At 39.4% G+C, this 17,312-nt stretch overlaps 1 protein-coding gene and 1 long non-coding RNA gene across 4 annotated transcripts in view; one reads left to right on the plus strand and one right to left on the minus strand.

Moving 5' to 3' along the window:
• Window positions 1–17,312, plus strand: part of CACNB2 (calcium voltage-gated channel auxiliary subunit beta 2) — a 384,628-nt gene that overhangs the window by 290,371 nt on the left and 76,945 nt on the right. The window lies entirely within an intron of this gene.
• LOC142827355 (uncharacterized) overlaps window positions 1–17,312 on the minus strand; it is a 47,319-nt gene that overhangs the window by 20,011 nt on the left and 9,996 nt on the right. The gene's annotated exons all lie outside the window — the stretch shown is intronic.

Genomic DNA, 17,312 nt, shown 5'->3' on the forward strand with positions numbered 1-17,312 from the left:
GATGGTCTAAATATAGCTACTCTTGCCTCAGAACAAGGAAATGAAGTTCTTTCCAATCCTATATTTCTGTGATTTCATCAACCAGTTCAAATTGTCCCTGTGTTCAAATTATTTTATAACACTATATTTAAATCTTTTGTTAATTTACAGTTTTGGCATCGCTTTCCTTACTCAACATATTGTAGCAACGTGTGTTATGTCATAAATGCATAAATTGCTGTTTGAAATCTCATTGTCCAACTGCTAAATGTTCAGAAAGGACTGGAGCTCTGCTACTTGGAAGGCAGCCAAGGACTTTGTATAATAATTATAGAGCCAGCGAGGAGACATAAAAATGTTAAAACAGCTCTTTTAAATGCTTTAAACATGTATAGTTTTAGAGCTTGATGAAAAATTCTTATCCGTCAGCTCTTAATCCTTTGCTTAGCGCCTACTTGCAAAGGCCTAGACGGCGGGGAAGGGAATGTATACATATAGGTACATATAAATATGTGTATAACCTATGTGTTTGTATTTCATGTACAGATAGCTATATTATGCAAATTCTCTTCTAGTACATGTGCTGTAAGTCTGTGGTGCTGCGCCCATTTCCACCTACAGAGAAATTGGCCCACTGATTGTTAGTGACAAAATCACTAAGGGTACGTCTACACTAGCTCGTTAGTTCAAGGTAGGTAGGGTAATTAGGGCAAGCGGAGTTGCAAATGAAGCCCGGGATTTAAATATCCCGGGCTTCATTTGCATGTTCCCGGGCGCCGCCATTTTTAAATCTCCCGTAGTCTGATCTCCATGCCCGAGGCTACATGCGGCACGGAGTAGGTAGTTCGAATTAAAGATCCTAATTCGAACTACCATTACTCCTCATGAAAGTTTCACCATTGTTTCACCGTTGTTGTTTTCCTTGCTGTTGGAAATACTCTTCAGTTCCTACATCTAGGAAGTGAACCTGAATGATGCTATGGCTGTAATAAAAATGAGGCTTATTAGCTAATGCTTCATCTGTTGAGTGGATGACTAACTGTGTAATTCATATTCTTTAAGAAAACATCATTTCAGTATTTTCACTCTGGAGTCTCATGTTGCTAGCATGAAACCTTCTCTGTCTCATGCTTGGAGCAAGGGATCCAAGAGTGAGACACACACATGAGACAAAATGCAGCAGGTTTTACAGGTAATTTTTACCTTATGGAAAAGTAGCTATTTAAAAAAAATGAGAGAATTGAATGTTTAACCTAGGGGAAAGAACCAGTTGCATGTGGCATAGGTTAAGAAGAATTTGTGTCCGGTATTTTTGTTGAAACCATCTGGCAACCCTAAGGTCAAGAGGAGAGTGGCTAAAGAGCTGACTTTTAGTAAGTTTTATGTTCACGCCCCTCCCCCAGTTCTTGATCTTGTGACCTCACTGGTTCCTGCTTGAGTCAGACAACCCTCGGGGCTACTCAAACTTAATTGTGATTCTCCAGAGGACTTTCAGACAGCCAGGCTCACCAGGACATAGGAACCATTGACCTCATCCCAGCTATCCTATAATGGATCTGGGAGAACATTAGCATAGGAGCCATTATTATGGTTTTAGACCTTCTGGGCAGTGGTATACCTGGAACTCCTCTGGAGTCTGGTTCTGCGAACCTTCCAGCTTCCTTGCTGAGCCAGGGATAAGCAAAGCAGTGAGAGTAATGACTAGGCTTAGTACCAAGAAAGCAGTGGGCACTTCCCAACAAGTCTTAAAGTTTGATTGGCATGTAGTTGTAGCTGTGTCAACCCCAAGATATTAGAGCAAGAAGGTAGGTGAGGTAATAGCTTTATTAGACCAACTTCAGTTGATGAGAGAAACAAGCACAAACTTTCAGATGAGCCCATAATCTTAAATTCATAACTTTGCTAGACATTAAAAATCTTGGACTGATTAGAGACACTCTGACTACGTCTAGACTGGCATGATTTTCCGCAAATGCGGAAAAGAGTGTCTAGATTGGCATGGACGCTTTTCCACAAAAGCACTTTTTGCGGAAAAGCGTCCGTGCCAATCTAGATGCGGTTTTGCGCAAGAAAGCCCCAATCGCCATTTTCGTGATCGGGGCTTTTTTGCATAAAACAGTTTTCAGCTGTCTACACTGGCCCTTTTGTGCAAAAGCATTTCCGGAAAAGGGCTTTTTCCTGAACTGGAGCAGCATAGCATTTCTGCAAGAACACTAACAATTTTACAGTAGATCGTCAGTATTCTTGTGGAAATTCAAGCGGCCAGTGTAGACAGCTGGCAAGTTTTTCCGCAAAAGCCTATGGCTACGTCTACACTGGCACCCTTTTCCAGAAATGCTTAAAATGGAACAGTTTTCCGTTATAAGTATTTCTGGGAAAAGTGCGTCTACATTGGCTGGATGCTTTTCCGGAAAAGCACTTTTTCCGGAAAAGTGTCCGTGCCAATGTAGACGCGCTTTTCCTCAAAAAAGCCCCGATCATCATTTTCGCGATCTGGGCTTTTTTGCGGAAAACACTACTGTGCTGTCTACACTGGCCCTTTTCTGGAACAGTTTTCAGGAAAAGGACTTTTGCCCGAACGGGAGCAACATAGTTTTTCCGGAAAAACACTGACAATTTTACAGTAGATCGTCAGTGCTTTTCCGGAAATTCAAGGGGCCAGTGTAGACAGCTGGCAAGTTATTCCGGAAAAGTGGCTGATTTTCCGGAATAAGTGGCCAGTGTAGACACGGCATATATGTATGGCTTATTACAACAATCTTTAAGCCACTATGAACCTCCCAGCTGCTCCACCCTGCCCTCTACCCCACCACTTTTTTCTTCCTTATGACTGGAGGAGTATTAACAGGCCACTTCACCTTGAATGTTTTCTTGAAATATGTCTTAACTATTTATGCTAAACAGTTTGTTCCATCTTCTCTTTAACTGTGGCACTCTGAGTAAGTCTCCATTAGCACTTGTGCCAGTAAAACTTTTGTCCATCATAGGGTAAGGAAAAAAGTGATAGTAACAAATATACAGATATTACTTTTCACAGCAGAGTTAATGCTCCATTTCCACCTTTACTTCTGCATTGCTGCTGCTGTTAGCAGCACGGTCTCAGATCTGGGTGGCTCTAAACTCAGCGCTTCCAGCAGTAGCAGAAGTAAGGGTGGCAATAGAGTGCTAAGTTGGCTGTGAAAAGTGGTATTTATATGTTTGTTAATATCACTTTACACTGCCTCCCAGCTCTAAAGGCAATTCTGAGTCCAGCATCTGCTGGCAAGTGCTGCCTTCAGAGCTGTGCAGTCAGAAAGCCTACCTGGCACCAAGCTGTGAAACAGTGTGGTGGCCAGCATCAGCACAGCATTGCAAAAATGAGGGTGGCAATGCCATGCTTATTTCTATGTAATGTTTGACCTTTGCACTTGGAGGGGTAGCCAGGGGTAGGATAAGTGAAATTTGGGGGTCAAATTTATATCACCCCAGCCACTGAAGAGCACTGCCCTATCTGTGTGTCTGACTTAAATTATAAAGTACTTTATTTTACAATCTTAGTATTCTCATTGGTCTGCAGTTTAATGAAGCTCTACAACTGAATAACATGCTCTCTGATATTGCGTAAGTCCTACCTTTGTAGTCTCAAGATAACAAACTCCCATGCACAATATTATAATCCCTGGAGTTTATATACATAACATCTATATCTAGAGATATATCTCTATTGAAATATCTAAAAATATATCTAGCACTATATCAATAGATATATTTGAGTCTGCAATCTTAATGTTATATATATATATATGTTGTGTGTGTGTGTGTGTGTGTGTGTGTGTGTGTGTGTGTTTAGGAACAATGATCGCTGTATTATGCATTTACAATAGTTTTTGAAATAAATACACTACATTGTGACAGAAAAGATATACATTATGTATATAAATAATACATGAAATAGCAATTGCTATGAAATACATGTACTTGTAACTCACACATAATAACCTCAGGGAGTTGAGACCTCCAGTTTGAGTACCCCTAGGTTAAGACAAGTGAAGACAGGCTTGGAGGTGGGAAATTTGGGACTCAGGTGGAGGGGGGAGGAAGAGGAGACTAAGACTGGCTGAGCAAGGAAACTGGATATACGGGTGGAGACTGGAAGTGAGTTGGCAAGGAAAATGGGACTGAGTCAGGAGCCAGAGTGAACAATGGATGGACAGGGACAAGTTGGCAAGGATGGAGGCGTCAAGGTTGTGGAGAACAAGCAGAAGAACTCTCCTTAAAGAACTCTCCATTCTGGAATCTGGAGTGGAAACAAAGGTTTCTGAATCTCATGATTCCTCTGATGTCAGCAAATATCTTTGAAAACCGTTGGAAAAATGTGTTATCTCTTAAAATAAAAACAAAACATGGCTAATTGGATGGTATTCTCATGTATGTCTATACTTCATTCCTCTCTTGAGAGAAGAATGCAAATTCAGACACCTGAAATTGCAAATGAAGTGGGGATTAAAATATCCCCCGCTTCATTTTCATAATTGCGTTATGGCACTATTCTGCAATAGCACTATTTCTAGAGAGAAAACGGAGTTATTTTGAGATAAAACCATTCCCTCAAAATAACCTTTACACCTCATTTTTGAGGAGTAAGGGTTATTTCAAAGGAAGGGTTTTATCTCAAAATAACTCAATTTTCTCTCTAGAAATAGCTCTATTGCGGAATAGCGTCATAACATGATTATGCAAATGAAGTGGGGGATATTTTAATCCCCACTTCATTTGCAATTTTGGGTGTCTGCATTTGCATTCCTCTAGAAAGAAAGGAATGAAGTGTAGACATACCCTTATTCTGCCAACTGAATGAGGTAGTAATCCTGTAGAAAAAAATGTATATGATCATGTAAATAAAGACTGTATCCTAATTCATATGCAAAAGGGAGCAAATTAAGGTTACATAGAAAATCTTAATATTGGTATTTCCTAACTTTTGAATATCTGACTTTGCAACTTCAACGTTCGTTTAATTGTGTCTGTCTGTCTGTGTGTAATCATATATGCTGTGTCTGTAATACTGAGTGAGGGACCATGTCTTGATTCATTTTTTGGAAGTACCTCACTTACCAGAAACGAATACATTAATGATTATTAATAGTATTCTATAGTTACTACTGAGGTTGTAGGATGTCTCATTTGAGCTTGTATAATGTAATCAGTTAAAAACTGGTAGACACATTGTTCCTTATTTAGAATTTAGTGTTCTCTCAAATGAACTACCATTTTCTGGCCACATTTATGGATCAGAAGATGATTTAATACTTGCCTTTTGAAATACAAATATATACACACATAACATCTACAAAGTGGTAGAGTGATCTAGCAGTAAAATGTAAAACTTTAACCAAGTAAAGGTTTTGCCTTTCTGAACTCAGCCATTGTGCTATTTCATCACTATTTGTTAAAGAATGGTAATGTATTACATATTAGAAAAATATTAAAAAATAGTCAGAACATGAGCTTCTGACTCTAGCAGCTGTCTACACCAGGTGGGGTTAATTGCTGAAAATATAGTGGAAAAAGTATTTAAAATATGGAGTCACATATAAACCCAGTAGGCATCAGAGGGCATGTCTACACAGGAGCATTCTTTTGGAATAACTGATATTATTCCCAAATAACAAAGAGCATTTCTACACTGCAAGCCATTATTTCAAAATAATGGTGAGCTGGAGGACTTCTTACTCCAACTCCTATAACCCTCATTTTACAAGGAGTAAGGGAAGTTGAAGGAAGAATGTTCTTCCTTCGACCTCCTGCTGTGTGTGTGTGTAGACAGCTCCAAAAAGCTGAATTAAGCTATTTCAACTTCAACAACAAAATTGACGTAGCTGAAGTTGTGTAGCTTAATTCGACTTTTGCCCTGCTGTGTAGATGTGCCCATATTGAAACTAAGAAACATCCAAATAAGACTAATCTGTAGCATTTTTTATGAAATGTTCGTAATCTTATCTCCATTTATAAGCACAGAAAAACTTCTGCCCTCTTGTTTTATTTAAATAATTGTTTCCCTGAACTATGTTTGTGGTTTGAATTAATGTTCTTTCTGCATTTTTCTCTCCCCATGAAATATCTAAAAATATATAGTTATAAATCTTTTTTTGTCTGAATCTCCTTTTTATGAAAAAAAAGTTAGCATTTCACTGGTTCATATCTCATAAGCATAAATTGTCCTCACTTGCGACATTGAAATGTCAATTTGAAATCCCAACAGATTATTTTTATTACAGATGACAACTTTCATCTGCTGGGTTGGTAGGTTTTGTTTTGGTTTGTTTTGGCTTGGTTTGGTTTTTTTTTGTTTGTTTTTGTTTTTTTTTTTACTGCTAGAATAAGCATACTTTCAGAAAGCACAAACAGGCTTTAAAAGGAGTCTTTTATTCTTCAGATTCGCTGTTTCAAATAGTTTCTCTTAATTTCCCAACTGATTGATGTGGAAAGACCCACTTTCTTGCATACTTATTTAAAAAAAATCCTGCTGCAGATGAGTATTGACTGATGGCATTGCATTCTAATAAAAACCAGACCCTGCTCGTATGAGAATGCTTTGTGTGCGTCACTAAAGCTATTTCAATCTTTGCTGCCTCCTGAGCTGAATGTAAACCAACACTGGTGACTGTATTTTCACATTGTGGTATGCAGTGTTGTTGTAGCTGTGTTGGTTTCAGAATATCATAGAGATAAGGTGGATGAAATATATCTTTTTATTGAATGAACTTCTATTGGTGAAAGACAAATTTTAAAGCTTACATGGAACTTTTCAGATGTTGGAAAGGTACTCAGAAGGTCCCAGCTAAATACAAGATAGAACAGATAAGAAGTTAACTTGTTGCAAGAGAGGGTCTTTATTATTATATACTAAAAGAAATACCCAGCATCGCCTGGGGAAAATATAATAAAAGGTGTGATGAATGAACTATGTCAATGACATTAACATAGCATATTTTATTGGAAATACTTTTCTCTTATATATTACTTTAAGAAATTAACATAGCTAGTGATGTGCTTACAAAACAACAAATCCCATAGGGTATCTTTTCTCAATGCCCACAAATCAGGAAGGCTCATCTTCCCTAAAAGAGTCTATGCAAACCAATGCCTACAGCCTCCTTGCCAGAAGCCCTGAGAAATGGAGGGGATGTCTCCCGGGCTCTGCAGCAGCAGCAAATCACTGCTCCCCAAGTAGCCACTCCCAGAGTGCCTTCAGTGCACGCTTCATGAGGCAATCTGAATGGACTTCCTAGCAGCAGCTGGACCGGTTGCATTGATCAGACAAAGCGAAAGACCTTCAGAGTACATCTAGACTACAGGGTTTTGTTGACGGAAGTTTTGTCGACAGATACTGTCGACAAAACTTCTGTCGACATAGAGCGTCTAGACACATTGGCTACGTCTACACTGGCCCCTTTTCCGGAAGGGGCATGTAAATTTCAGCAGTCGTCGTAGGGAAATCCGCGGGGGATTTAAATATCCCCCGCGGCATTTAAATAAAAATGTCCGCCGCTTTTTTCCGGCTTTTAAAAAAGCCGGAAAAGAGCGTCTAGACTGGCCCCGATCCTCCGGAAAAAGTGCCCTTTTCCGGAGGCTCTTATTCAAAGTAAGAAAGCGGGGATTTTCAAAGTAAGAATAAGAGCCTCCGGAAAAGGGCACTTTTTCCGGAGGATCGGGGCCAGTCTAGACGCTCTTTTCCGGCTTTTTTAAAAGCCGGAAAAAAGCGGCGGACATTTTTATTTAAATGCCGCGGGGGATATTTAAATCCCCCGCGGATTTCCCTACGACGACTGCTGAAATTTACATGCCCCTTCCGGAAAAGGGGCCAGTGTAGACGTAGCCATTCAGTTCTGTCGACAAAGCAAGCTGTTTTGTCGACAAAACCCTGTAGTCTAGATGCAACCCTACAGGCAATAACACCTTCTGTCGACAGAAGGTGTTATGCCTTGTAAAATGAGGTTTACCAGCGTCGACAAAACTGCTGAGTTCTGTCAACGTTATGTCAACAAAACTGCTGAGTTCTGTCGACGTTATGTCGACAGAACTCAGCGGTAGTGTAGACGCAGGTATAGTTTTGTCGACAAAAGTCCACTTTCACTTGCCTCCATAGCTCAGAGAGGAGTTGAAAGATTTATTAAAGTATTAGCAAACATGCCTTATTGGGATAGATTCAAAGAGTTTGATCTGCTAAGCTTAACAGAGAGCAAGTTCAGGGGTAACTTGATTAGTCTGGAAGGGTACGTCTACACTGCATCCCTAGTTCGAACTAGGGATGCAAATGGAGACAACTGAAGTAGTTAATGAAGCGGGGATTTAAATATCCCGCGCTCCATTAACATGATCTCGCCGGCGCGCTAGTTCGAATCACAGCTGATTCGAACCAGGAAGTGCGCGCCGGGACGCGTTAGTTCGGACTAAAGCCCTTAGTCCGAACTAATGTTACTCCTCATGAGGAGTAACATTAGTTCGGACTAAGGGCTTTAGTCCGAACTAACGCGTCCCGGCGCGCACTTCCTGGTTCGAATCAGCTGTGATTCGAACTAGCGCGCCGGCGAGATCATGTTAATGGAGCTCGGGATATTTAAATCCCCGCTTCATTAACTACTTCGGTTGTCTCCATTTGCATCCCTAGTTCGAACTAGGGATGCAGTGTAGACGTACCCTAACTAACTACATGGGGAATAGATATTTAATAAAGGGTTCTTGAATCTAGTAGAGCAAGGAATAGCTTGATCCAATGGTTGGAAGCTGAAACAAGACATGTTCAGACTGGAAATAAGGTCTGCATTATTAAGAATGAGGGAAAATTAATTATTGCCAAAAGTCCTGGTGGCTTCTCCATTACTGACAATTTTTAAATCAAGATAAGGTGCCACAGGACTCCTCGTCGCTTTTAAATCAAGATAGGAATTGTTTCTAAAAAAAATGTTGTAAGCATTATTATAAAGTTCTATATCCTATATTACACAAAGTAATCCGATTAGATCATCACAGTGGTCCCTTAAGTAATTTTTTTCCCCCACAAACACCACTGGCATGGTAATTGCTTACCCATTTTGTACACAGATCTTTCTTTAAAAATCTGTCTTTTAGTGTTTCCTCCTGTGATTATTTTTTTTGTTTTTGTTTGCACATACACATTCTAGAGATAAGGAGATGCCTTGTCAAATGTCAGCATTTCTCTTAGAAAGATAAAATGTAAAACTATTTAACATCTGGTAGCATCTGTCCTGAACTGTGGATTAACTGAGTGCTAAACTGTCGTCACATTTTCAAAGAGATTTAGAAAATGAACAGAAAGTACTTAACTTCTTTGACCCTGTCTAATTTTAGAATTGTAGACTACAGTCTGAAATGTTAGTTTGTGTATTTAAATTATACATGGATTAAAAGAAAGAGTGAAAGACAGTTACTTGGCATGATATTTTGACATACTGTTTTTACCTTACTGAGTTAAAAATGCATAAAAATGGGATACACTGTACTTTACTCAGTATCATGAATTTCAAAAAGAAACAATGTTGAATATAGGCCACTGCTATAAGAGGCAAAGGGAGTCAATGCCTTCCCTGGGTCTTAGTGCTCAACCTCTGCTCTCTTCCTTTCCTTTCTGACTGTTCCTTCAGGCTCCCCATACATAGCAGGCTGTTGCAGTCTGGAAAGTCTCCCCCCACAATGGATCTCGTAATTTAAAAGTGAAAAGCCTTCCATCTTGCCAGACAATGTTCCTTTATAATCTTTTCCATCCATGTGCGGAATTCATTTTTATGTGCACCAAGCCATGTGTGAATTTGTACCACAAATAGAAACAAAAAAAAATCTAGCTGTGGGTAACCCATCAATCCAATGGGCTGATTATCCCATCAGAGGGTCTCTTACCCTACTTTCCTAATGAAGGAGCCAGCTCCAGGCCTGGGGCAGTCTGTGTTGGCCACTCTCAGGGTGGGGAAAGGGAGAGAGAGGGACTCAAGTCCCTCCCCCCAACCTTGCGCTCCCCAGGCAAATACTGTATTCCCTCGTCCACTCAAAAGCCCACCTCACCTCCCTACCTTTAGCAGATCCCTTATGCTGCCTTCCTAAAGCTGGAGCCAGGTCCAACATAACCGGTCAGTCAGTGCCTGAGTGGGCAGAGGGGAATTGAGCCACCGCTCTGTGTTCTAGAGGCTGATGCATCTCTCCTCAGTGGCCACAAAAGCTTCAGTGTACAGCTTCCAGGGTACACTGTATTCACATAACATGAAACCTGTGAAAGACCCAGTAAGTGGTAACAAAGCCAACTAACAGACACGTGACCGTAGACTGTCAGTTTCTGAATTGACAGACAAAAATAATTGTGAGTTACTGTAATAAGTCTACAGGACCGTAGTTTAAAATTTGCTTTAAATATTTCATTAGTTTGTTGCTAAAGATTATAAAATTACATCTCTAAAAAATCCTTGCATGAACTTTTAGATGTACAATCTGAGTATTCAGCTTTAGCCTTAAATGCTTCAATCTTCACACACAGGATTTTTAAATTAAATTATTCAAAAGACCATCCTATCTAAAATATACATTTCAATATTAATTATTGTAGTACACAATCTTGCTTCCAAAGTTTTACTGTCCTTTCTGGCCATCCCCGCTATAAAAATCTTTCTCCTTTCATCCCTCTGCTGAAGAAAGACTTTAAAGGGACAACATCCCTTTCGTTCAAAGAGCTAGACAAATGAGTTTCCTTCCTTTACTTCTGACTATTTGATTAACTAGTTTTAAGAGAACCCTCCAACAAAATCAGTACCCTAGTAAGATATAAAATCCTTTCTTATGCCTAAAATCTTTGGCAATATATTTTTAACATAAACATATGGTGAAATTTCATAAATATGTCCATTGTTATGGAGATCATACAAAATAAATTAGTGTTCGCTTTTTCTAAAAGCAATGACATTTATTATGAAAGCACTATTTATCTGTGACTGATTAATTTTAAATAATGTCTTTACTACATATTTAAAGCACTGAAACAATCTGGAATGATTACTTTATGAAGGCCTAAGAATACTTTTAGAAATCAGCTTAGTAACACTGATTAAGGAAAATGTAAAATAAAAAAGCTGCATCATGTATTCTATAATATTTAATGTTATATTCAACAGGACAACTGACTTGCCCTCCCTACAAAGTTTTTGCAAATAAATCTCTGACAAACTTCAGGATATATCAAAAAACGCTGTGACTGAATTTTTTTAATTCCCAAGTTCAGTGCTTTTAATTAGGTACCTTGTGTATGTCCACTCTGGAAAATCTGCAGTGGGAAACATGCTTCATTTTCTTTAAAAAGTGAAAAGTTTTTTTATCATTTGCTACATTTGGTTTCAAGGATTTGTTTGGAAGGGGTGAGCAGAAAGGGGGAGGAGAAAAAAGGAGGGAGTGGGCAGGAGATGAGACCTGAATGGAGTGGGGGCAAGACTTAAGAGGAGCAGAGGTGGCGTATGGGTGGATCCACAGTCTGAGGAGCTTACCTCCCCAAGCAGTACCCATCACCCATGCAGGACTCTTCACCCACTGCATGGCTCTGTTATTTTTTCAAAGGTAAAATTCAGGAACTTATGTTTTATCTATAAGAAGAAATCAGTGTTTAACCTTCATAAATGAATGAGTGGATTTTGATTACATATTCAGTTAAATGCATTTCTGCAGTCAGATTTTGCTTTATTTCCTACTCAAAGTTCCACAGCTACTGTCTTGCTGGGGAAGTAAACTGAGGAGAATTTTTAGCTGCTGTATTTATCTCCTTTGGAATTATTTGTCATTTTCTCCTGTTCCTGAAAAATGAGATGTTGATCTTTAATAATAAATCTTTAGAGCATTGCTAAGAAGTGTGTCCAGGGAAGTAACTTGTTGCAGATTCCTATTGGTGAGTCAGTGTAGAGTACTCTTTCACTACTGCAATATGAATAGGCCCCCACCAAATTCACATTCCATTTTGGTCTGTTTGACAGTCATAGGATTTTAAAAATAGCAAATGTCATTGTTTAAATCTGAAATTTTCAGTTTTGTAGTTGGAGGGGCCTTGACCCTAAAAGGAGTTGGGGGTCATAGTACAGTAAAACTCCAATAGTCCGGCACTCCTGATAGTCCAGCATCAAAATGGCAAGAGCCTAGTGAGTGAGCTTCGGCAAAAAATGAGTCACAAGGTAACAGCAGCAGCAGCTGAACTGAGCAAAAAGGGTAAAAAAGGCTTTACATAAACTAAAACATTACAGTATTCAGTATGTACAATAAAAAGGGTTAGAAACACTTTATATACAGTATATAATGTATACAGTGTGTATATATATATAACCATCTTATAGTACCTCCTGATAGTCCGGCATATTTGATAATCCGGCACCACCTATGTCCTATAGGTTCCGGATTATTGGAAGTCTACTGTACTGCTTCCCGTATTTCTTCCTTCAGAGCTGGGCCCTCAGTCAGTAGTCACCGCACTCTGGCCATCCAGGAAGGTGGCATGGTATGGTATTGTATTGTCACCCTTATTTCTGTGCTGCTGGTGGTAGGGTACTTCCCTTAGCTCTGAAAACAGTGCAGAGGTAAGGTCAGCCATACTTCAACCATTCTAAAATAATTGTGATCCCCCTGCAACTCCTTTTTGTGGCAGGAACCGTAATTTGAGAAATACTGGTCTTCCCCATGAAATCATTACAGTGTAGGGTAGAAGCACACAAAAAAACACATTTTACAGGAAGGAGATCAGATTTCACATTCTATCAAATGTTTTCCATGGTCGTGACTTGGTAGGATCCTAAATATGAAGAAGGATATTCATCTGAGCATTGTTGTACCAGAGAATAAATGTTTCAGAAAGGCAGGCATGCGTGTTATCTCTTCTGTCAACACTTGGTTTTGATGGCTCCTAAATATTTCTGTGCTTTACTTCAGATCCTTTCTTACAATGGCTGTTCAATAAGACTTCTTTGTAAAACTAATTTTTAACAGAAACAAATGACAGACTGTTTGCTGTGTTGTTTAATGATGAATTATTACTCAGGATTCTACAGTGAAATCAGTTATTTCTCTATTTTCTGCCATAAAATGGATATTGGTGTATAAAAATTGCCTACATAAAGAGACCATTTGTAAATTCAGGACAGTTAGCTTTTTATGTAATTATATTTTTGCATAATGATAATTTATAACAATCAAAATGTTACTATTACTGTGAGGGCTTTTTTACAATAGCTACAGAATATAATTAATTGCTGAATTGATTGCATATATGATTGTACATAGCTCCATGATAAATAAACTGTAAATATAATTTTACTATCTAAAGCAGGGGTAGGGAACCTACAGCGCACAGGCTAAATCCGGCCCTTGCTTAAATTCATCCAACCAGCAGCCAGACCCACTTTCCGGCAGGAACTCTAGGCAGGGCAGAATCCGGCAATCCCCCCCGCCCCAACCTTCCTTCCCAGTGAGGGCATAAAATCGTACCCACTGCTCTGCTAGGGATGTTAAAATTGTGTAATAGGGTAACTGTGTAGCTGGAGAAAATCTCAGTGGTTACACGGTTACCCGCGCTGCGGACTCTGTAACATAAAGCTTTGTTTGTGAAGCCTCCCTGGGAGTGGGGCTGGCAGCCCCTGCCAGCCCAGCTCCTGGGCAGGTGGCTTTGCTGCCCTGCCACAATGAAGCCACCTCCCCGGGAGCCAGCGGAGTGCATTCAAGACCAATAACCGATAAGCATCAGCTTATCAATTAAACAGTTAATCTGTAATATTCTAACATCCATACCCTCTGTAGGAGGAGTCAGCCCCCCATTATTGGCTGCCCACCCAAAAGCTTGGACCCACATAGTTCTCCTAGCCTTGTTTTATAGTTTTGTGTAGACCCTGAATGATTTTTTTTTCTGTGGTTCAATGGCCCTGATAGAAAAGAGTTTCCTCACCCCTGATCTAGAGGATAATTAGAGTAGTAGTATCATATACATGGTTGACTGCAGTGGCGGTCAAAAAGGCAAATAGGATGCTAGGAATTATTAGGAAAGGGATAGAAAATAAGACACAGAATATCTTACTGCCCCTGTATAAAACTATGTTACGTTCACATCTTGAATACTGTGTACAGATGTGGTCTCCTCACCTCAAAAAATATATTTTGGCCTTGAAAAGGGTTCAGAAAAGGGCAACTAAAATGATTAGGGGTTTGGAATGGGTCCCATATGAGGAGAGGTTAAAGCGACTGGGACTTTTCAGTTTAGAAAAGAGGAGACTGAGGGGGGATATGATAGAGGTCTATAAAATCATGAGTGGTGTGGAGAGGGCCGATAAAGAAAAGTTATCTACTGAAATAGATGATTATTAGTTCCCTAAATAGAAGAACTAGAGGACACCAAATGAAATTAATGGGGAGCAGGTTTAAAACTAATAAAAGAAAGTTCTTCTTCACACAGCGTGTAGTCAACCTGTGGAACTCCTTGCCAGAGGAGGCTGTGAAGGCTAGGACTATAATAGAGGTTAAAGAGAAGCTAGATAATTTCATGCAGATTAGGTCCATAAAAGGCTATTAGCCAGGGGATAAAATGGTGTCCTTGGCCTCTGTCTGTCAGAGGCTGGAGAGGGATGTCAGGAGACAAATTGCTTGATCATTGTCTTCGGTCCACCCTCTCTGGGGCACCTGGTGCTGGCTGCTGTCAGTAGACAGGATACTGGGCTATATGGACCTTTGGTCTGACCCAGTACGGCCGTTCTTATGTTCTTATGATCTCTATGAAGAAGACACACTTTACGTTTTGTTTCAAACTTGAGTGGTGAGGATACATCTTAAATTCCTTTTCTTTTAGGGATACACAATGGAATGTGAAAGATATGTTTGTTTATATATATAGTTTTATGACTGTCAAGTTAATTTGTGATTTCTCACAGCTTGTAAATAGAAAAGAAAAAAGAGAAAAAAGGCATCTGAACAATAATTCTTAAAATGTTCATCATCAGAAAAGAAATGTGTATAGGCTGTTGGCTATCTCTTCCTGTATTTGTCAATTTAGGAGTCAGATACCTTCAAAAGATCTACAGGTTCCATTCTGTAGACTGGAAAGGACATAGGCTATATTGAAGCAGTTAAGACTTATTCCAGGAAAGAAAAGAAAAACCAGTGAATTGGGTTAGTCTCCAGTTATTTCACAGGAGTCAGGCACTTTCTGTGGCATGTGGACTTGAAAAACCGTTAGTTGAAAGTAAAATTTTAGTTTAAATCATTAGCTGTGATAGAATAACTGAGGAACACTGGATTCTTCAAATCTACCATTTTAAAAGTTGGCATGTTTAGGTCAAATTGGAATGAGGAAGGGAAAAACAGGTGCTAGGCCAGAACCTCTGCATTAGCAGAATTATTGGAATGTTCAAGTCAACAAAAGAATAGTGCAAACAAGCAGAGCTAGAGAAAGAGAAAGAGAGATAGAGAGAGAGATTGAGAAGGTGGGGTGTCAAGAATTAATACAAGAATCTCTGAATTAGTCATCTGAGTTATAAAAATGGAGCATGAAAGTGAAAAAGATCAGAACTCAATACTGTTTTTGTGCACTTCTTTGAACACATGCCTGTTTTCAGATCTCACATACATGCTTCTTGTTTCACTTTCATATTGAATCCAGTGAAGCAAATGCAACTTTTAACCAATTAAGTGTAACCTGAAGTTGCAACCATTTATTTTCAACACATACTCATGCATAATATCACATCTTTCTTTTCAATAGGGAAAGATAATGGACTCTCTTTACCCTGTCTTGTCCCCGCATTGGGACTTATCATCTCAAGTCAATGAGTTGGAATATTTCCAAATCTCTGATAAGAATGAATAACTCCTAGAGGATCGAGTTAAAGGGAATATTGTTTGCCAGTCCTTCACTCCTTCTAGCTGGTTTAACCATAAGAGTGAGGACTTGTAATTCCACAAGATTTGGGGCTGTGGCAGCAGAGCTGGGGTTCAGTGGGAAATTGGGATCTCTAGCAGACAGGGGCTGCTTCGCTGCAGCAGCTCCTGTGCACAGGGGGTAATAGCGGGAATCTGGGATATCCTACGCACAGAGACTGCTGCAGTGAAGCAGCCCCTGTCTGCTGGAGATCCCAATTTCCCACTGGACCCCGGCTCTGCTGCCACAGCCCCAAAGAGGCTTCTGTCTCCACTGCCAGACAGCCTGGATCCTACTGCCTTTTAAATTGCAGAGCCGCAGCAGGGTTTGAGCCGGACTGCCTATCAACTAATTGAGTAGTTGATCAAAATTCTATTGACTACTCAATTATTTAAAACCCCCATTTTAACATCCTTATTCCAAAGATATGTAAGTTAGTTTCACAATTAATATGAGTACATGCTGATTGGCTGTATTGTCTTAACTGTATTTTCAACATACCTCACATGGGTTTGTGTTATAGCCTCATGATAATGATTAGTATGAGGATGATGTTCTAATAATCATTCACTGTCTTCACTCAGATGACTGAAATAGATGATTTTTAAAACTTAAAGCTTGGCATACAGCAAAGTCATCTATGATTTATAGCTACTTTACGATGTTCGGGGGAAAAAATGTGTCAAGACATGACTAAGGGTCAGGTATCATAACCCTTAACTGCATTGAATAGTATCTATTCAAGCATCCCTATAGTTTTCATTTTCCTGGCCAGGGTAAGTATGAACATATTTAAATGGTAGCAATTTCAGCCTTCCAATTGCTTTGCACATCTAGCCAGCTACTGCTATTTTCCTAGTTATTTCAGAGGTAGCATCAGAAGGAATACAGCAGAAACATTTCTTTGACTCCCATTGTGCACAGATTTTGTTTTGATTACTCAATCTCATTATCTCACTTTAACTACTATTATATTATTAAATCCTATTATGTCATTACATTGCACGTTGATTTAAACACCATCCCGTAAGTCTCCTTCTCATATTTCCTCCAGTGGAACTCCTGTTCAAGCCCAATTACAGAAACAATCCTGACACTCTTCCCATTCCTCCAATTCCCTCTCCCCCAAGAAGGAAGCTCCGAGTTTCACCCTTCCCAGTGTAAAGCTCAATCCAGATTGCACATTTAGATCAGTTGTGCTTTTGCTGCTACTTTAAAATCAGATAAAGGTGCCATTTTTTCTTTGGAAATAAGTTTTTAAAACTTACATTATTTCAACAGCAGGACTGAAATCTTAAATGTACAAGACCTGAAATAAAGTTTCCACAGTAACTGAGCTACCTATTGCATTTAACAGAATAAATAATTGAAAATACTACATAAGAACAGTCCCAATAATTGCCACTTTGCTGATGTG

The sequence above is a fragment of the Pelodiscus sinensis genome, chromosome 2 (assembly GCF_049634645.1).
Source record: "Pelodiscus sinensis isolate JC-2024 chromosome 2, ASM4963464v1, whole genome shotgun sequence".
Classification (NCBI taxonomy): Eukaryota; Metazoa; Chordata; order Testudines; family Trionychidae; genus Pelodiscus; species Pelodiscus sinensis.